The sequence below is a fragment of the Mauremys reevesii genome, linkage group 7 (assembly GCF_016161935.1).
Source record: "Mauremys reevesii isolate NIE-2019 linkage group 7, ASM1616193v1, whole genome shotgun sequence".
Taxonomy (NCBI): Eukaryota; Metazoa; Chordata; order Testudines; family Geoemydidae; genus Mauremys; species Mauremys reevesii.
The window spans coordinates 124,628,791-124,648,681 of record NC_052629.1 but is presented as its reverse complement, the minus strand read 5'-3'; the positions used below and the strand labels follow the sequence as shown (position 1 = coordinate 124,648,681).

At 45.7% G+C, this 19,891-nt stretch overlaps 1 long non-coding RNA gene across 1 annotated transcript in view; it reads right to left on the bottom strand.

Moving 5' to 3' along the window:
* Nucleotides 1-1,828: 1,828 nt before the first annotated feature.
* LOC120409164 overlaps nt 1,829-19,891 on the bottom strand; it is a 40,018-nt gene continuing 21,955 nt past the window's right edge. The window contains exon 4 of the long non-coding RNA XR_005601172.1: nt 1,829-3,097. This is a non-coding gene — a long non-coding RNA (uncharacterized LOC120409164). The remainder of the gene's footprint in view (nt 3,098-19,891) is intronic.

The window sequence follows — 19,891 nt, the reverse complement described above, 5'->3', positions numbered from 1 at the left end:
CCTGGCAGGGCGGCATTTCGCTCCGGCGGACCTTCCGCAGTCATGCCTGCAGGTGGTCCACTGGAGCCCCGGGACGAGCGGACCTGCCGCAGGCATGACTGCGGAGGGTCCCCTCTTCCCGCGGCTCCGCTTGAGCTCTCGCAGGTATGACTGCCTGCGGATGCTCCACCGGAGCCGCGAACCAGCGCACCCCCCGCAGACACTTCTGCCCCGGCCGCGGGACCGGGGAAGGGCGGCGAAGCGCGCCGCCCTGCTTGGGGCGCCGTAATTGATAGAGCCGCCCCTGCTTCCCAGATTCCCCATCTGCCCCACTTACTAGCAGGCAGAGACCTGTCCCACTCCTTGCTACAGCAGCATTTAGTGGCCTGGGTAAACCCTACTCCTGGGCATTAGCTAGTGTGGCAATGTACAGTCTTGTGCAATTCTTCAATAGCATTTTGGACAAGGCTGGTTTGAAATGTTTCCTCAGATGGACAATAATATTGTCTGCTAATTCCTTAATACAAGGACTGGCTCTTTGCTGATGAAAGCTGCTTTCCTGAGTGTGTAGCCAGCCAGAGATAGGGCCCCTTCCTTTGTGACAGAAACTGCCTGTTTGAAATATTTGTGAAAGGAACAGGGCACAAGGCAATTAAGAGTAGGAGTCGCTCTTGAAGTTTCTCATTAACTTCTGCAAAAGGAACCTGTCTGCTAGTGTCGTTTTAACCTAGGTGTTTAGGATTCCGAGAGGGATTCTGAGCATTTCCCCCTCAGTTAGAAATGGGGGAACAATGGCTAAAGCAAAAGCCTGACATGAACAACCTGGCTGGTTATGCCTGACAAGCACTGAACTGAGGTCAACTACCACTGAAAGGAAAAGGTCAAGGGGTTCTACTGGCCAGAGAGACGGGTAAAGCAGTATTCCCCAGTAACTGTGGTCTTGAAGCAAAGGAGAGCAGTTCTGAACAGGGCACGTGCAGTTTAATAACAGGGTGCTGCCTGTGGACTGTGTAGCAAAGAAAACCTGCATGTCAGAGGGGATGCAGCACACATTCTGAAGTTCAGGCATCTTTACAAATGCCATAGATATTTATTAGTAAAGGAGACTGACCCACTACCCATGCCTACTCGATGCAGCAATCTCTCTAAGGGGGTGAGGAGATCATGTATATGCAGAGAGAAAGTAAAATCTAAGGAAGAAAGTGTGGCCCATCCAGTTCTCCCCCTGGATTCTCAAGGCACTGTACCTTTCTGCTTTGTCAGCCCTCTGACCATGCTACTAGCCTGCTGATTTGCTTTGTCTGCTTCACTGCCCTTACAGGGCACTCCTGCCCTTGGGCTGAGGCACAGAATATATGGTTCTTCCTGATTTATGTTAACTCTTCATTGCTGCTGTAAAATTTGTAACTTCCTAATTTTCAAAGTGTTTCCTGAATTCTCTTTTCATTTCTCCCTCTGTGGAAAGAGTTCACGGCAACAAATGATAAATTGTGTCTGTCCATTAGGCCATACGTACTGAGTGGGATATAACAGATAAGTGGGTGGCCTCTTACCAGTTCATCATGACATTACATTAACTCCTCACTTAATGTTGTAGTTACGTTCCTGAAAAATGCTACTTTAAGAAAAACAATGTTAAGCGAATCCAATTTCCCCATAAGAATTAATGTAAAGAAGGGGGATTGGGTTCCAGGGATTTTTTTTTTTTTGCCAGACAAGTATATGTTTTAAACAATTTAATACTGAACACAGCAATGATGACTGTGGGGCTTGGTTGAGGTGGTGGAGTGGGAGGGTGGGATATTTCCCAGGAAATGCCTTGCTGCTAAATGAACAACTAGCACTCGGCTGAGTCCTCAAGGGTTAACAGGTTGTTAATGTAGCCTCACACTCTACAAGGCAGCAAAAATGGAGGGAGGAGACACAATAGACACAGCATTGACTGCAAACATTCCCTGCGGAAACTGAACGTGACAATGAACCCAGGCTATCCCACTGGAGCGCACCACTCCCTCCACTTTCCAAAGTGCCAAGGGGTGCATGTGTGTGACAGAGACACACTGTGTGCGTGTGCGAGAGACAGAGACAGATGCACATTGCCCCTTTAAGTATGAGGACCCCACTCTTAAGTACACTGCCTTTTTAAGTAGATCAGCAAGTTGAGACAACTGCTACTGCCAGCAAGCTCCCTCCGTGCTGAGCCCTGTCATGTCCCCCCTCCGTTCTGTGAAGATGGGGTACAGAAGTGGGGGAGGGGGACACCCTGACATCAGCACCCCTCTTTCCCCCTCACCCCCTGCACAGCAAGCAGGAGGCTCCTGGGAGCAGCTTCAAGGCAGAGGGCAGGAGCAGCATCGGCAGTGTGGGGATGGACACCTGAACTGCCCGGCACTTGATAGCCTGCTGGGCGGCTGCCGCACAGGGATCTTAAGGGAGCTGATGGGGGGCTGCCAGCCCACCCTGGTTCCAAGCCCCCACCGGCTAGCTCCAATGGGCTGCTCTTCCTGCAAGCAGTGGACAAAGCAGATGGCTGCCACACAACATTGTAAGGGAGCATTGTGCAACTTTAAACGAGCATGTTCTCTAATCAGTGACATAACGAGACGACGTTTACCAGGACGATGTTAAGTGAGGAGTTACTGTACTGTGCTGCCCAACTGGCCACAGTGGCAAAGAGTCACATGGTTGTTAGAGGGCAGGACTCCTGCTTCCATTGGAAAACTCCATGCAATTAGTCACTAAAGACTCATTCTTGTTCTCAGCAAACATGGAGGAGGGGATTGGTTAAAGTGCTTGATCACCAATCTTAGTTCCCTCCCTCCTTTAAAATGCTCCCATGTTGGATTCTAGCAGTTGTTTCCTTCAATTCCAAAGATCCATTTAGTTTCGAAAGATTTCTCTCTTGCGGACACGAGAGCTGAATTTAATGTCTGAGCGCTCCTTCTCTTCCATTGGTCCAGAGAGGGCAGCCCCCTCCCCCTGTTCAATCATTACTTTTCCTTGTAACACTTTGGGCGTTTGACTCACCATTGTAGCAGTCTGACTCAGTGAAGTCAATCTTCTGAGTGACGCTGAAAAGAGCAATCAGAAATTCAGTGGATTTGTGCCCCAACGTGTGCTGAAAAAGAATAAATGGAAATAACCAAAAGGCTCTACCACATGATACTTGCAATCTAGAGAGAGGATCATGGAGAAGTAAACTCTACTTCTCTGAGCCTATTTGACTTACAGTAGTGATACAAAGGAGAATTACACATGCAATATAATACAAAATGTTAGTAAGCTAGGATTGATCAGAGACCATATTTACCTTTCTTTCTGTAGAGTGTGTAACACAATTGTACCCCCAATAGTAAAAATGATGCTGTGTCTTTATGAACTGCACAAAGAGGCCAGGTTGTGTTGTGCATTAACTGTGGTCTCTAATGTTAAAAATCAAAGCAGACTGAGTTAGGAATCCAAACTTGTTCAAATCACAGAACTACTAATGAGGGACTAAGTCAGTGGGGGTTTCTATGGGAGGACCAAGATCAGGAGAGTGGCCATACACACGGGAGATAGGGAGAGACCTGTGGGATGTAAGTCCAGGACAGCTCCTGCAGAAACATTTTCAAGTACTCTGTTTAGTTCTTTTTTATTTAATTTTTAAATCCATGTCAACTTGAAATTTTGTAGAACTATTTCAGATGTTTGAACATGTTTACAAATCACTTCCATGTAAACATCAGCAAGAAAGCATTAATCATTACGAAAATGAGCTCATCCCAGATAAGAGATTAATTCTTAATTTCTTTGAGTGTGACCACTTCCACTGGGAAGCCCCAGGAGGATTACCAAAGGATCATTTGGTAACAGATAGCCAACACTTTGTAATGTGTGGTTACAAACTGCACCCCAGTACTCTCTGACTGAACATCTGCACCACATATGCATAAAATCTCTGCTTTCACCACAATTTCTCCTATATTTATCACTATTCAATCTCTCTATATATTTTAACTAGACGGGTGCTAAGTGAAACAATACAAAATTTTTCTTTTATCATCGTACAAACTGATGTTGTTGGTCTTCTTTTCCAGATCAAGTCCTCTGGGGTAATTTGTCTATCCAAATCCTTTTCCCACCGTGTCATATATGGACATTTTCCTTGTTAGGAAAGTTGCCTACAAAGATTGATGTGTTATTTTTGGTTTCCTAATTGACCAGAAGTCATTGCGTTTACTAAAGTTAGCTTTCTGTATAAAATAACCTTATAGAAAAGTTGAGAGATGTTTAACTTTAAGGTACTGGTACCATGAGAGAGTTAGCCAGTTAAAGCTGGTTTTGATTGCTAAATAAGTTAGAAAAGTTTATTTGATGAACAGCTGCTGACTGTATGTATTCCAGGGCTCTCCCAATTTTTAAATCTCTCTGGTTTGTAATTTGAGTTAAAATCTGAATGATTTGCAATGGGGACAATAATGTATCCTATCCCGAGTTCTGTTCCAAACCTAGAGAGTACCCTTTGCCAAAGGATATGTATACATTTTTGGAGGGTGTGATTTTTTAAAATTAATCTATGGTAATGTAGCAATATTTACATGGCCACAATTTTCTTATTCAATAAAGACACAGTTTTGGCTGAGTTAGTGCACCCCCAAGTCACTAACTGCTTTGAGCTGGCTGGCTTGACAATACTGTGTAGTATTTGGAAGAACTAGTCCACCCTTTTTAATAGGTCTGTACAAAGCATCCGAATTCAGCATTAGTGTGACAGATAGGGCAACATCCTGAGCAAACCGCACCGAATTAAGTTTATGTATCTTTGTAGGGCAGAGATTGCATGTAATTACAGAGAGAGGGGGATATCAGCCCTCCAGGAATTTATAACAGTGGGGGTGATTTAGGCAAATTCACTTAGGTTGTAACACCTCCAGAGAGCTCCCCCTACCCGGAGAGAGGATCACATGTACTGGCGGAAACTGGATTCTTCAGGGACCAACCGACAAAGAAAGGACTTTTGGTTAAATAGCTTGTGTTAAAACTGACCCAGGGCCTTCTTGTCTGTTTTTTAATCAAAAAGGTTTTCTGTCCCAGGTGGGCCCCTAATCCTTCCTGGGAAGGGCTGGAAGGACTTGGCCCAGTCTGTGCTCTTGTTCTGAGGAAAAGGGGTTATGAACGTGCAACCACACAAAAACCTCTTGGTAGGGTTTGAAGGACTGTTCACAGGCCAGCGCCCTTGTTGGAGTCGGGGTGATCTCTAGCAGGTATGTAGAGTCTTTTATCGTTTTTAATATGTATTCTTTGTAGTGCTTTTCCCTGAAGAATAAATGTACTTGCCTAGAAAGAGCTGTGTGGTAACTACACTGTGTCAATTACTGTTTATCATCTCTGAGGAGAAATGTAAAGCAAGCCCCCTTAGGCACTCCGATTTTGCTAGGGAATTCACAGTATAGGCAGGGAACTGTGCAGGCTGGAGATACCTGCTCAGGAGGAAGAGAGATGTATGTCTCCACCCAATAGAGGCAACAGCTGGGGAGCCAGAAGCTTAGGAGTAGGTGTTGCTTGCTGGACCATAGAGGGGGAATACATGTGCAGATGCCATGAACTATGACACTGGGTCTTTTCTTATTCCACATAAATTCTAACAGAGAGGTAGCCGTGTTAGTCTGGATCTGTAAAGAACAAAATTTGATCCTATAGATTACATTTAGACAGAGAGCATGCAGAACACGCCACTTCTTCTGATGCATACAAGTTCAGTGGGTATTCACCCACGAAAGCTCATGCTGCAAAACGTCTGTTAGTCTATAAGGTGCCACAGGATTCTTTGTTGCTTTTATAAATTCTAACAACATTCTCTGTACTCCTGCTAGTGTTCTATCTCAGCCGACTATAGGAAGATTTTGAAACAAGGAAGATATCCTTTGCAAAGTATTGATTTTGTCTGTGGATATTTTTATTTTCTTCATACCCAAGAAATTGCATACTTCTCCCACCACCCAAAATATTTTTTTATTTGCTAAATAGAGGTTTGACATCTAAATCATAGAGCCCGAGCTTGAGATTTTAATTCCCAGGTATCTTACAGAACCTGTTGCCCATTTATATCCAAATGTTTTCTGGAGGGATGATTCTTCCAAGTGTGGCAAATTCATAGCTAGTATTTAAGATTTAGCATAATTTACTTGAAAGACAGATGCTCTCCTGAAGTCACAGATTTCTTTGATACTAATTTCAGAGAAATGCTCAGGTCAGGTAAAAAAAAATCATATAATTGCCAAACAAAACGATTTTCTTATGTGTTCCTGCAAGCTTTATTCCTTTGATAGAGTAATTATTCCTTATCCTCTGCAAAACACTCCATGGTCAATGCAAAAAGCAAGGCAACAATGACATCTCTCCTGTGCAATTCAAAAGAGGGAGATTTAACTTCACTGGCTTCTGAACCTATTGAAGCCCAACCACATCCTAAGGCTCCTCCTGCAGTATAAGGGGAGGAGGTACTGGACCCAGGATTCAAACAATTACAGGGGACACCGGCATCTGTTAGGCTGTGTGATATGGTGTACTCCCCCCACAAGCCCAATCAGCCCATTAAGCTGCAGGTGAGGAAGATGTAATCTGTGTGGAGGGCACTAATGAGGAGGAAGCTCACCTGTGAGGGAACGGGCAGTGCTTCTATAAACGCAGGAGAGAGAGAGCCTGCAGTCCCCCTCTACGAGGCGAGAGAGAAACCCTTGAGAAAAGAGATAGGAACCTAGGAGAGAAGGTTTACCTAGGAGAGAGGGGTCTGACTAGGAAAGCTGGAGAATGAAAAGCTTGGAGAAGCATGATAGGAAGTAGTCCAGACCTTAGATGTAGCTGCAGACCATAACTGCTCACTATAGGGCCCTGGACTGGAACCCTGCGTAGAGGGTGGGCCTGGGTTCCCCTACCAACCATTGCAGAGTGGTACTGTTAAGGGCAACAAACAGGAAGACTGCCTGAGTCACTGTGGGAGTAACCTAATCAGGGCAGTGGGTGTGAGGACTGCCTGACGCTGCTTGTGCAGAGAGACTTGGAAAGATTCCTCTGGAGGTCACAAAGCAGCCATACTGCAACTCCACGAGCAGGAGACCTTCAATGGTGGAAGAGAAGAAAGGGAGCATGGGACTGGGCGGAGCTAATCCCCAGAATCGCCTGAAGGAGGCACCAGCTACCATTGAGCAGAGCACCCTGTGACAAGCTAGTATAAAGAGCAACCATCTCTTCAAGGAACTGGGGGCCAAATGTCCTTGTGGGACGTGACGTTAAACATGGAGTTCCACTCTATGCTATCAAAAGCTTTCTCTCCAGCAAGTAATAACAAAGGAAATGGATTTCATTTTCATCTGGCATTAGGAATACAACCAATTAAAATCTTTGTTACATGATTCAGCACAGCTCAATGAGGTTAGATCTTTCCCAGACTCACTTTAAATCAAAAAATAAAATACCAAAACCAGCATATAAATCAGTTCTCAAACTACCGTGATGTGTTGAACCATAAACAGCTATACTCTCCCCATGAATATGTGGGCTGCTTCTCCTCTTGCAATGTACAGGTACTCTCTCTCCACCTAGGGTACATCAACCCTCACCCTTAGAGACAGATTACCATCAGATCTTTTGAGTTACTCATGGGTATACAAAACAGCTAAGGGCCCCTTTCCATCCCCTCCACTCTCCTCCATCCCCGAGGCCGCTACCCAACCACCCACTTGCGCCTCATTATCTTTTATTTTCTCTATATTTTAAGATACAGAACACAGCGATCACAGTTACGATCACTCCACTTAAACTTAATACAACTTTCTTTACAACATTAACGTGCCGATCAGCTATTTGTTCTTGATGACTTCCAAGAAGTCTTTTCTGGTTACTTCTCAGGCATCTGAGTCCTCTTGTTCAGCTTTACTTCTGCCATTGCGAATATGTTCTCTAGTCTTTCACCTTTTATTTTCCTGCCTGTTTTTGCTGGAGTTGTGCTGTCAGCCATATATATATAATTTTTCCCCTGGCAACCTCTGGAGTATCCTCGTGTGTGTCTGAGATTTGGATTTCTATCCCAAGCAACCTGAGTCTATATCCCCCCCTTGTTTAAAACTGCCGACTGTGTAATACTCCTTTGCTTCTAGAATTGGTATATAAACGGGAATCCTGATCTACTGTGGATTTCTGCCCATGTGACTGCCGCTGTAATTTCCCCTATCTCTAGTCTTGTCTCTTGTAAAGTTAGGGCAGTAAGGTCTTGGGGGAATTGCAGATTGTGGCCTTTGAGGGTAAGCTCTGGAAACTTTCTGATGTTTTTCATAATTAAATCTTTGTTGATAATGATTAAACTTCCCAATCAGATCTCTGGATCTGTTATGAGGCACAAGCTGATGGAATAAGATTCTATGTGCTCTGTCCACTTTCACCACCTCCAGAGAGCTCAGATTTAACAACTTGACATACCTGATTGGGTTTCCTCCTTCAGCATTTTCAAGCAGAACCTTAATTTCTAACCTCTTCTCCTCACTGTCTTCTATATCATCTAACATAAGTTACATCTTTGTCTCTCTCTACTCCAGTAGTGCCATGTGATTCTGCAGCGTGTGCATGCTTGCTTGCAGTTTTTTTAAATTTTAATAATTGGAGATATACCAATCTCCTAGAACTGGAAGGGACCTTGAAAGGTCATCAAGTCCAGCCCCCTGCCTTCACTAGCAGGACCAATTTTTTGCCCCAGATCCCTAAGTGGCCCCCTCAAGGATTGAACTCACACCCGTGGGTTTAGCAGGCCAATGCTCGAACCACTGAGCTATCCCTCCCCCCCTTAGTTGTTTCTCCTAAGTCAGTTTCTAACACAGGGACTCAACCTTCAAAGTCAGTAACTTCCTTCTTTTTGCTAGACTCTTGAACATCATTTCTCAGAACCTTAAACTCAGAGATTCACTTCTGAGGTCCACCTTGGTGTGACCATTTGTCTCTTTGGCCTTATTATTCCTGCTTGTTTTGTGAGGACATGCCCTCACTTGCAGTCAGAGCAGCCTCCTTTCTCAGTGAGGGGGTTTATTTTTAATGTTTGGATTTGTTTTGAGGAATCCATCCTCTGGAACCCTGTGCTCCACTTTCTTGATCAGGGTTATTTGGTGTAGAATGTTGATGGAGGCAAATTGACATTCTCTGAGATCAGGCTTCAGCCAGCCATCTTAGTCTGGTCCCCTGCTGCTCCCATCACCCTGTCCCATTCCTGACACAGTTCCATTTTGAGATCACATCCTCACATTTAAAACAAGGTTTTAAAAACTTGCTATACATAGGGAGGAGTATGGAACACAATGTCCCCAACGTGCTGTCAAATGCACAAAGTAAACAGACTGGAAATAATAGGTCTGTAACTTCAGTTCTAGTAAGCTGAAGTGCTGCTTGTAGCTAGAAAAGTCTGTCTCCCTTTAAATGGCTCAGTTATCTGGATGCAGCTCTTAGCACATGGAAACTGCAGAACACAGGAGGACCAGATTTGGCAGAACCATTCCATATTTGTTAACATTCTGCAGCCACAACAGAGCTTCCAAATTGTCATAACAAGCTACTAACCCCCTTTATTTTCTTGATAGGGCCCAAATAGCTTAACACCTGCATGCAGGACAGAGATGGAATGATGTGAAAAAAGGCAGAATCACAGCATTCTCTCTGGAAGAATACATACCCGGTAAATAAAACAACGACACTGAAATGCATATCCTCTAGACCAGGGATCACACAACATGCATGTGGGAGGGACAGAACTTTACTGACCAGCTCTCCATTTTATTGACCTAGTTGTGTTCAATGCATTAAATGCTGCTCTTGGGACCGGGGAAAATCAATTGGACATAATGTGAGAAGGGAGCTGGTTGGCTGAAGCCCAGTGGAGTGGTTCTTTTATTATTCATAGTCCACATCCCTGAGGGATCATTAAGTGACCTACCATGTCCCTTCCAGCCCCAGTAGCTAGGACTGTGCTTAAACTGCATCTCCTTTGACAAAGTCTGAATCAGCTGTCAGCTGGAAAACATGGTCATCTCTAATAGGGGCAGAGAAGACAGGCATCAGGGTAAACTAGGGTGTACTATTCCTTTGAAAGCAACAAATCTGTGGCTGCAGAGAGTGTCCAGTGAAATGAGCTGGACACTCCACGGGGATGCTTAGAGGGAGTGAGGATTGAAGCATGCCAATCGCTAACCTGCAGAGGGACAGCAGAGCCTGCGTAATCTGAGAGGGGAGCGCTTGTGTTGCCCATGCCCGAAGGAGTCGGGGCCTGGCCCACAGAATATAGGGACAAGGCTTCCTCACACTAAGGGCAAGTTGTAGTGAGGTACCTCATAACTCTGGGTACCCCAGGAACCATCCCATCCGATCTCGTCTCTTGTCTCATGCTTACATGGTAAGTGCCTTGGAGCAGGGAGTTTCTTTTATTCCGTTTGTACAGCATCTAGCACAATGGGGTCCTGGCCCATGACTGGGGTCTCTAAGAAATACTGCAACATCAATAATAAATCTTACACTTACACATTAATGTTGCTTTGACCTCCCACAAAGCTTCCAATTCCAAAACTAGCAGCTTCAGTTATTTGCAGTTATTCCGCATTTTTTTCTCCTTCCAACTGTGCCCAAGGAGCAGAAATTCTTTAATGGTGCCTTTGCTCCCAGCAGGGAATTAGAAGGGAAAGTACAGAAATAACTACAATAAAATTACCCTCTCGGATTTTTTTCACTTAAGATTACTGCTCTGCTTATCACACAGCACTTAGATATATTGATAGTGAAAACTTGTATGAGTTTATTTAACAAAGTATAGAGATTTGAGAAGAAGCAAGCAAAAATAATGGAAAGAAATGGTTCAATGTAAAATAAAACCATAAGATTAATGTTATGCATTTTAGAATCTAGACTTAATTAACAAGATATTCTCCTAATACGGGATAGCTCACCAGCACTGTGATCACCAGGCCAGTGCCTGGCTGTGATCCCTCTTTCATGAAACATAACTCACTGTCAGCTTACTGTCAGCTTGTCTCCTTAGTGAAAGGATACTGTGTCTCTTGCAACCCCAAATACATCCAAACAGACCCTTGATCTTTATTCATAACCCAGGCACCTCTTGCTGTGTGCTTCTTCCTGGAGATTTTGCAATGTTGATTAGTTGGTGGCTGCATATGCAAATAGGCTTACATTGTGAGAGGCAAAGACAAGACAAAGAGACTACATCTACAGTCCCCTGCCTGAACAGAACCTGAGGTCTCTCACCTTCTTTTAATTTCAAGGCTTTAAGAACATAATTTCCAGTGTAGGTACATAACTTCTTAAATATTATCTATACATACAGTTTGCAATGATTATGATAAACACTGGGATATTGGCTCTCAGTAGAGACCGTACATGCCACCCTTTGGTGAATTATTGTGCATAGATATGACCCAGGGGATTCCTGTAAAACTCTATGCCCACCTGTGCCCTCTGCCATTTGACACAAAGAAGTTTTTAGATCACAGGGAGCATAAGTTCAGGGAAAGCTGCACGCATGCTTAGGGCAACAGTGCAAAATTTCACGGTTGAGAAATACTTCCCACAGTCTAGATACCTTGTACAAATACACAGTCAACGGTGTCTTGGATTCTGAGGCTGCTAACTGCCAATAGCTTTCTGGAAGGTGCAATAGCTTGGGGAAGCAAATGGAGGGAGATGGAATCCAAAATTAGTGTTAGATCCGCAGGACTCATGCTAGTTTATAAGTGGAGGCAGTGCTTTACTTTTAAATGTTTGTGTGTCAGACAATACACTCACTGAGGCATAACACTGTCACCAGCATGTGATTTATAGCATGTGGTTATGCCTTTGAAGATTACAATCTGTGCTAGTCCCCTTAAAGCAGGCTATCTTTTTCTGAAGGAATCAAGGTAAGAAGCTCTGTGTGTAGCACTACCCAGGTTTAGTTTGTTTCCTGAAGAGCAGTGATAATTTTACTATTAGAAAAGTAAACACTATTCAGAAAACACTATTTAGAAAAGACTTTGGAGCTGTGATGGGGCAGCTAAAGAAGAGGAAGCTGGATGCAGAGACTTGAGTTCTGGAGATGCCATTTATTCAAGAACTAATTACAACAGAGGCCTCCTACTGCACAAGTCCTAAGGAAGAAAAGTTTCCTAGAGCAAGAGCAGCCATCTGATTGCCTAAATTCTTCACGCTTTGAGTGCCTTCTCTGCTTCTAAAAATTCTCCCCAAGCGATCTGGATACTTGCTGCCTATGAACCAAATTATGAGCCCCTTATGTTCCTTAGTGAGCAGTTACTCACATGATTATTCCCATTTAAGTCCATGGGTTATTTGTTCTTGACCACTGACATCTGTCCTGATCTGGGAACTCCTTATATCAAGCTGTTGGTATTATAAATTATATGCTAGGATGAGCTGCTTAAGGAAACAGTATCATGGAAATGAGGGAAAACATGATTTAAAATATTGTTGATACCTTTTGGTATCACTAAAAGGCCATCTGGTAATTAGCATAAATAGACATGTTAGCATAAGTGTTTGATCTAGGTTTTAAAGTTACAGGGGCTTTTTACAATACGTAGTCTGTGATAAACAACCCACAATAGAACAAAGACAATCTTGAAATAATGGATTTCTAGGGGATTTTGGGGTACATGTAACCCTGAGGTCCATGCATGAATGCAATTTTAAATATTGGGAAATATATTTTGATGCAAGTAGCTTATGTCAACAGTCAGGACCTCAGTTATGATTCCCCAGAATACCACTCATGGACCTGGGCCAGGAGGCAATCTACATATGGTCACCAGACATGTGAGCGTACGGGCTAAGGGGTATGAAGTAAGGTGTATGTTCAATCTCTAGTAGGCACATCAAGGTGATGGGATGGTGGAAGCCTGGACCATCACAGCCCACTTATGATATTCTCCAGTGTTTCTTGTATTTTTGTTTCCAACAGTCTCTGTGAGGTTGTATGTCAGTCAACACAAAATGTACCAACCCTCAGTTTCTCTGCTTTCTTAATATCCAAATAGTTCCAAAACTCTCATGTTTCTATATGTCTCACCACTTCCCTTCTTAATAATATATTTATGTAGCCAAAATAACCTGTTATCAGTGACTAGTGCCACTTGAACGCAGCCTTGTCTCCATTCATCTCAAACTTTTCATTCCCCAGACTATACTATGTTAGTAACTGATCACCATTGTGGATATTGGTCTACTGCTCTATAGCCCTCTGAAAGCTCATCAGCATTTTCCCATGGAGCTCCTGCAGACAACTTGGGTCTGGTGACTGGATTGCTTATAGCTGCAGGAGCTGGTTGCTGCATCCTGCTGAAGCATTTGCAGGAAAATCTGTCTATATAAGACAAGGCTGTAATCCCCTGCAGGCTAAATGGAATGTGATGTCTATCCACAATTACACAAAACTGAACTAACTTAATCAGTACAAGACTGCTTCCTTTGGAAGCTACATTTTGTAACAAAATAATGTGCACACAGATTATTTATGAAGATGTAGTAGGTTCTGATGATGTAAACCACAAGATTGATGGCCCCAGCACCTGTTTCACTCCACTTATCCCCCACACCTTTGTGCTGACATTATCTTTACTTGCTGTGTCATCTGCATAAATTGGCCAGGGACCTTGTCTCATTTTCTCCCTCAGCACTATATAAATAGCAAGTACAGGTTGCGAACACAAAGTCCTGTGCTCATTATTGGAGCTGCCTTTGCTCATTTAGGAGTCTCTCTTTCAGGACAGAGCTGCCCTGCTTTTCAAGGGGCAGCTGCTTTTATGCAACTCAGCCTAGTGCATCTGCACTCCCAGCTGTCACTATGGTAACCCAAATCCATGGGGAAGCTGAAATGTGTTGCTTGGCAACAGGCTCTTGACTGCAGCTGTTGCTATATTCCATTGAAATGATGGGAGAATTGGGACTTGTTGGAATCTGAGTTTTTACCTGGGGGATGAAAAGTCAGGGATGAATGGAGACAGACAAGTGCGAGCAGGGCAGGAATGGAGAGAAACGTAGATTTATAGACATATAACTAGCATAAAATGTTTGGAATGAAGGACTCCATTTGGCTACTACCTCAGCTTTGCCAGCATCCACACCAAGGCACTACTCTGAATGAGACACCACATCACATTTCCCCCCTTATTCATATGCCTTTGTTTTACTCTTACCGGTTAGCTGAATACATAAATACTCCAGTCTGGAGGTATGTAATCAATGTTTTTACTTCCAGGCTTTCACTCTTGCTCTGGGCCTATTGATGCAGCACCCTCTTTCAATACAGATTCACTTGTAGTTGGCTACTTTTCAGAAGCATTTTAAATTAACTTGGAGCTGGTGGAGGGGCTGATTTGACAGCTCGAGAGTGAAAACAGCTTATCCACACAACCAGTACAGTACTGGAGATCTGGGGGAGAATATAAGGAGGTAGTGCAAGCTTCTCCTGACTTTTACTGAAACCGGGCATGGCTGTTTTAACTCTTTTTTATTTTTCCCCAGCAGAAGGGGGTTGCCCTCCATCTCCTTGGCAGAGCCTGAAAAGCCCTCTAATTTAGATTTATGTTTTGTATTGTTAATGCCTGCATCCAACCACTGGGCTAGAGCAGTGGTTCCCAAACTGGGGTTCGCGAAATGTTACAGGGGGTTCTTGGGAAAAAAATCCCTAATGGCAGACAGAGCTGTCCCTAGGAACCCCAGACAGCCTGGGGCCAGCAGACCCTGGACTTCCAAGAGCTAAGCAGATCAAAGCAAGCATATCTATCACGCTGAGGAGATTTAAACTTCAAGACTTCTTATAAGAAATGGAAAGGGAGGTGGATATTTTTTTGCTGTTTTTAAAACTAAATAGGAAGCTAGGATTGTTTTTAACATTATTATGAAGAATAAGTTTAAGCTTTGTTGTAATGTGCGTTGTTTGCCTGGACTGCTCAAGACCTGAATGCTTGTGTAGGAGGAACTCTTTGAGTTGGTATCTTAGGCCTGGTCTACACTAGGACTTTAATTCGAATTTATCAGCGTTAATTCGAACTAACCGCTCAACCGTCCACACCAGGAAGCCATTTAATTCGAACTAGAGGGCTCTTTAGTTCGAATTTGGTACTCCACCCCGGCAGGTGGAGTAACGCTAAATTCGCACTTGCTAGCTCGAATTAGGCTTGGTGTGGATGCTAATCGAACTTAGCAGCTCCGGGAGCTATCCCACAGTTCACCACTCTGTTGACGCTCTGGACAGCATTCCGAGCTTGGATTCTCTGGCCAGCCACACAGGAAATGACCCGCGAAAATTTGAATTCATTTTCCTGTCTGGGCGGTTTGAATCTGACGTTCTGGTTGCACATCGGGGCGAGCTCCGCAGCACCTGCAACGATGCAGAGCTCTCCAGCAGAGGAGTCCGGGCAATCCCAGAATAGAAAGAGGTCCCCAGCATGGAGTGACCGGGAAGTCCAGGATCTGATCGCTGTGTGGGGCGAGGAGTCTGTGCTCGGAGCTGCGCTCCAACAAGCGAACGCGAAGACCTTCGAGAAGGTCTCTAAAGCCATGAAAGACAAAGGATACAGCCGGGATGCGATGCAGTGCGCGTGAAAGTGAAGGACCTAAGACAAGGGTATCAAAAAGTCAGAGCGCAAACGGACGCCCGGAGCCCAGCCCCAGACATGCCGCTTCTACGAGGCACTGCATGCCATTCTAGGTGGGTCTGCCACCAGTGCCCCACCAGTGACGGTGGACTCCGAGGACGGAATAGTGTACCGGGACAGTTCCCCCTCCCTGTTCGCCGATGGGGAAGATGAGGAAGGGTCTTTAGAGGACGGCGCAGGCGACATCGAACCCACTCCCGCTTTCCTGACAGCCAGGATCTCTTCATCACCCTCACAGAGATCCCCTACCAACCGCCCCCGCCTTAACCAGGACTCGGAATCAGGGAAGGATCAGGCGGTAAGTGCTACAAACAGGGAAACATTTATTTTTTAAGAAACAGGGATTTATATAAAAATAGAAATACTATATAAACATTTTTAAATATGAAACTAAACAAACAGCAGGTCTACACAAACAGCAATGGAGCAATAGTCCTCTGGGGATATTTCAAAAAGCTCTCAGAGAGCAGCTGGAAAAGCCTCAGCAAGAGGTTTCTTGGGAGAGGTGCTTTATTGGGTGCTCCGTTGAAGCACACTCTTCCGCGCCATGCCATCCTCAGGTAGAGGGGGACCATCGCCTCTACGAGCATGGCAGCGTAGGGTCCTGGTCTGTGCAGGGCTTCTATTAACATCCGCTCTCTCTGTGTGCGCCTGACACGCCTCAGGGTGATGTCGTTGTGGAAGTGCTGCATCTAATTAGTGGAATTAGTGTACTGTTACTATTGTGCATGGTAGACTTTTACTTTGCATAAGAATGACCCTCGCTTAACAGAGTTTTACTTTGCATAAGAATGACCCTCGCTTAACAGAGTTTTACTTTGCATAAGAATGACCCTCGCTTAACAGCCACGTGTTGCAGGCCTCAGAGGAAAAGCATACAGGGGTCTTTGGCGGTCACTGGCGGGAGATGCCGCATAACGCTCATCTTTTCTGCTTTGCACATTGCCTCCAGCAGGAGAGCACAGCTAAGCACTATCTGATAAGCAGTCTGTACTGTAAGGCTTACCAGGACTTTGTGCAAGAGGGATGCAGCTGTCTCCTCGCCAGCGCTATCCAGTGCAATCGCGCCGCCAATGAGAGCGTATTCCGAAATCTCGGACTAGTTCCGAGATCTCCTGAGACTTGGTTCCCTGTTTGGTCTTCTTAACTGAAAATGACTAGACTGTGTTTACTGTTGGCAAACATGTATTTGTTCAAGGAAATCACCTACTTTTCGCATCACACAGCTTCGGCTCCTTCACGGACTGCCCCGCCATCCCCTCGCAGAGGCTGGCTCAGATTAGACGCCAAAGAAAAGACAAGGGACGACATGTTCCAGGAACTGATGGCCAGCTCCAGAGCGGAGGCGGCAGAGCAGAGACAGTCGAGGGAGAGCCTGTGTCAGCAGCATCGCACCCACCTGGAACGGGAGGATAGGTGGCGGCAGGAAGACCAGCAGGCGACTCAAACGCTGCTTGGTCTAATGAGGAGCAAACGGACACGCTCCGGCGCCTTGTAGATGTTCTGCAAGACCACAGGCAGGAGGAGAGAGCCCCTGCAGTGCATCTGCAACCGCCCTCCAACGCCAAGAAGTCCTGTCCCCCCCTCACCCAAAGTGACAAGAAGGAGGGGCGGTAGGGGCTGTGAGAACTGTCACTGCACCGCAGCAGAGCGCTAATGTACAAGACACCTCTCGCTGTAAATTTGTAGAAGTTCTTCCCTTACAGGATCACCCAGTCCCAAATCCAAGTTTCAACCCCCCACTGTGTATAACATTATTAAAAGCGGTTTGCTGTTACTCTCTGTTTCCGTCACGTTTCTCGTGTCAGAAGACTTTGTGGGGGGGGGGGATTTTTAATTACAGTGCATAGCCCACATTACCAGGGTACAGACTTGGGGGCAGGGTCAACTGCAGGGCACACACAGACTGCAGTCACTAGGCACCAGGGACAGTCTGTGTGGTGTATGCTGCCCCGGGTCTTTCCTTGATGTGTAGGGTCCTGGTGCCTGACATCCCCGAATGTAAAGGCAGGCTTCCCTTCACATGCATTTGGACCGTAGTCACGATCCTCCCCGGTGCCCCGAGCCCCAAAAAGAGACCTCATCCAGGGGCAGATACTCACCCTTCCCCACACCCTCACCTTCCAACGCCCAAACCCACAGCCGTCATGGTAACCCCTATCCAAGGACGGCACCCTCGCCTTCCTGCAAACCCACACATCAGTGCACACCTTAACCAGCACAGAATGCTTCCATGTTTCAACGAAGAAACAGAAATGCAAAGTCAACGAAAGATTTATTATTAATTACTAAAACATGTCCTTAGTTTTAAAACGTCCTTGGGAAGTGGGGAAAACTTGGTTTATGATCAGGCTCTCTTAAAATCAAGTGGACAGTCACAGGTTACCCTGCTCTGCGAGGAAACTCGCTTTCAAAGCCTCCTGATGCATATCGCTTCCCGCTGGGATATTCTCTCAGCACGGGTGTCTGGCTGATCATAAACAGCAGCCAGGCGATTTGCCTCAACCTCCCAAGCGGCCAAAGGTCTCGCCTTGCTCTCACAGAGATTGTGGAGCACACAGCAAGCAGCAATAACTACGGGATATTCTTTTCGCTGATGTCCGAGCGAGTCAGTAAGGTCCGCCATCTCCCTTGAGACGTCCGAGCACACTCCACCACCATTCTGCACTTGCTCAGCCGGTAGTTGAAGAGTTCCTTTTCAGTGTCCAAGGCGCCTGTATAGGGCTTCATGAGCCAGGGCATTAGCGGGTAGGCCGGGTCCCCGAGGATCACTGTAGGCATCTGCACATCCCCAACCGTTATTTTGTGGTCCGGGAAGAAAGTGCCTGCCTGGAGGCGTCTAAACAGACCAGAGTTCCTGAACACACGCGCCATGAACCTTGCCCGCCCACCCGACGTTGATGTTGGTAAAACGTCCCCTATGGTCCACCACAGCTTGCAGCACCATTGAAAAGTAGCCCTTTCGGTTAATGTACTCGCTGGCCTGGTGGGCTGGTGCCAGGATAGGGATGTGAGTCCCATCTATAGCCCCACCGCAGTTTGGGAATCCCATCGCGCGAAGCCATCTATGATGACCTGGACATTTCCGACAGTCACTACCTTTGAGAGCAGTTGCTCAACGATTGCGTGGCTACTTGAATGACAGCAATCCCCACGGTAGATTTGCCCACGCCAAAGTGGTTCGCTACTGACCGGTAGCTGTCTGGCGTGGCAAGTTTCCAGAGGGCTATGGCCACTCGCTTCTGCACAGTCAGGGCTGCTCGCATCCTTGTGTCCTGGCGCTTCAGGGCAGGGGACAGCAAGTCACACAGTTCAAGGAAAGTGTCCTTACGCATCCTGAAGTTTCGCAGCCACTCTGTGTCATCCCAGACCTGCAGCACTATGCGGTCCCACCAGTCTGTGCTGGTTTCCCGGCCCAGAATCGCTGCCCACACCATGAACTTGACCCATTGCCACCATGATCTCCACTGCCCGGCGTACCCTGCTTTGTGAGAGGTCTGCGCCACTCTCCTCACCGTGCTGCCGGAGCCTCCTCGCCCGGTTTCTCAGCATCTGACTGTGGAAGAGGTGGACGATAACGCGCGAGGAGTTGACAACGGCCATAAGTGCAGCGATGATCGCAGCGGCTCCATGCTCGCAGTGCTGTGGCGTCCGCGCTGTAACCGACCAGAGAAGGGCGCGAACAGATTTCCGCGCGCTTTCAAGGAAGAGAGGGAGGCGGGATTGACGGTTCAATGACGACACATTTTTCCCCCCAGCATGCATTGGGGGGAAATCCCACAATTCCAATGGGCAGCGGGGAGTGCGGGAACTGTGGGATAGCTTCCCACAGTGCACCGCTTCCAAAGTCGAAGCTGGCCCCGTGAATGTGGACTCAGAAGTTCGAATTTGTGTATTTAGTATGGATACACAAATTCGACTTATTAAGGTCGAATCCACAAATTCGACTTAAGTAGATTCGAAATAGTCCTGTAGTGTAGACAAGCCCTTAAATACCTTCCTCCTGTTTCACATCTGATACTCCTTGATGAAACATAGGAGCCTTGTCTTATAATAGGCTTATTCAAAGTGATACGAGCCACGAAAGTGAGATCTTGCCATTTTCATAATGTAATAAAAATACTGTAATGATAAATAATAAATAGTGTGTAATAAACATGTCATAAAAACAAATGTTATATTTCCAAGATCACTGCTTTTATAATTTATCCTCAGGTAAAGGAGAAAATCTCTGG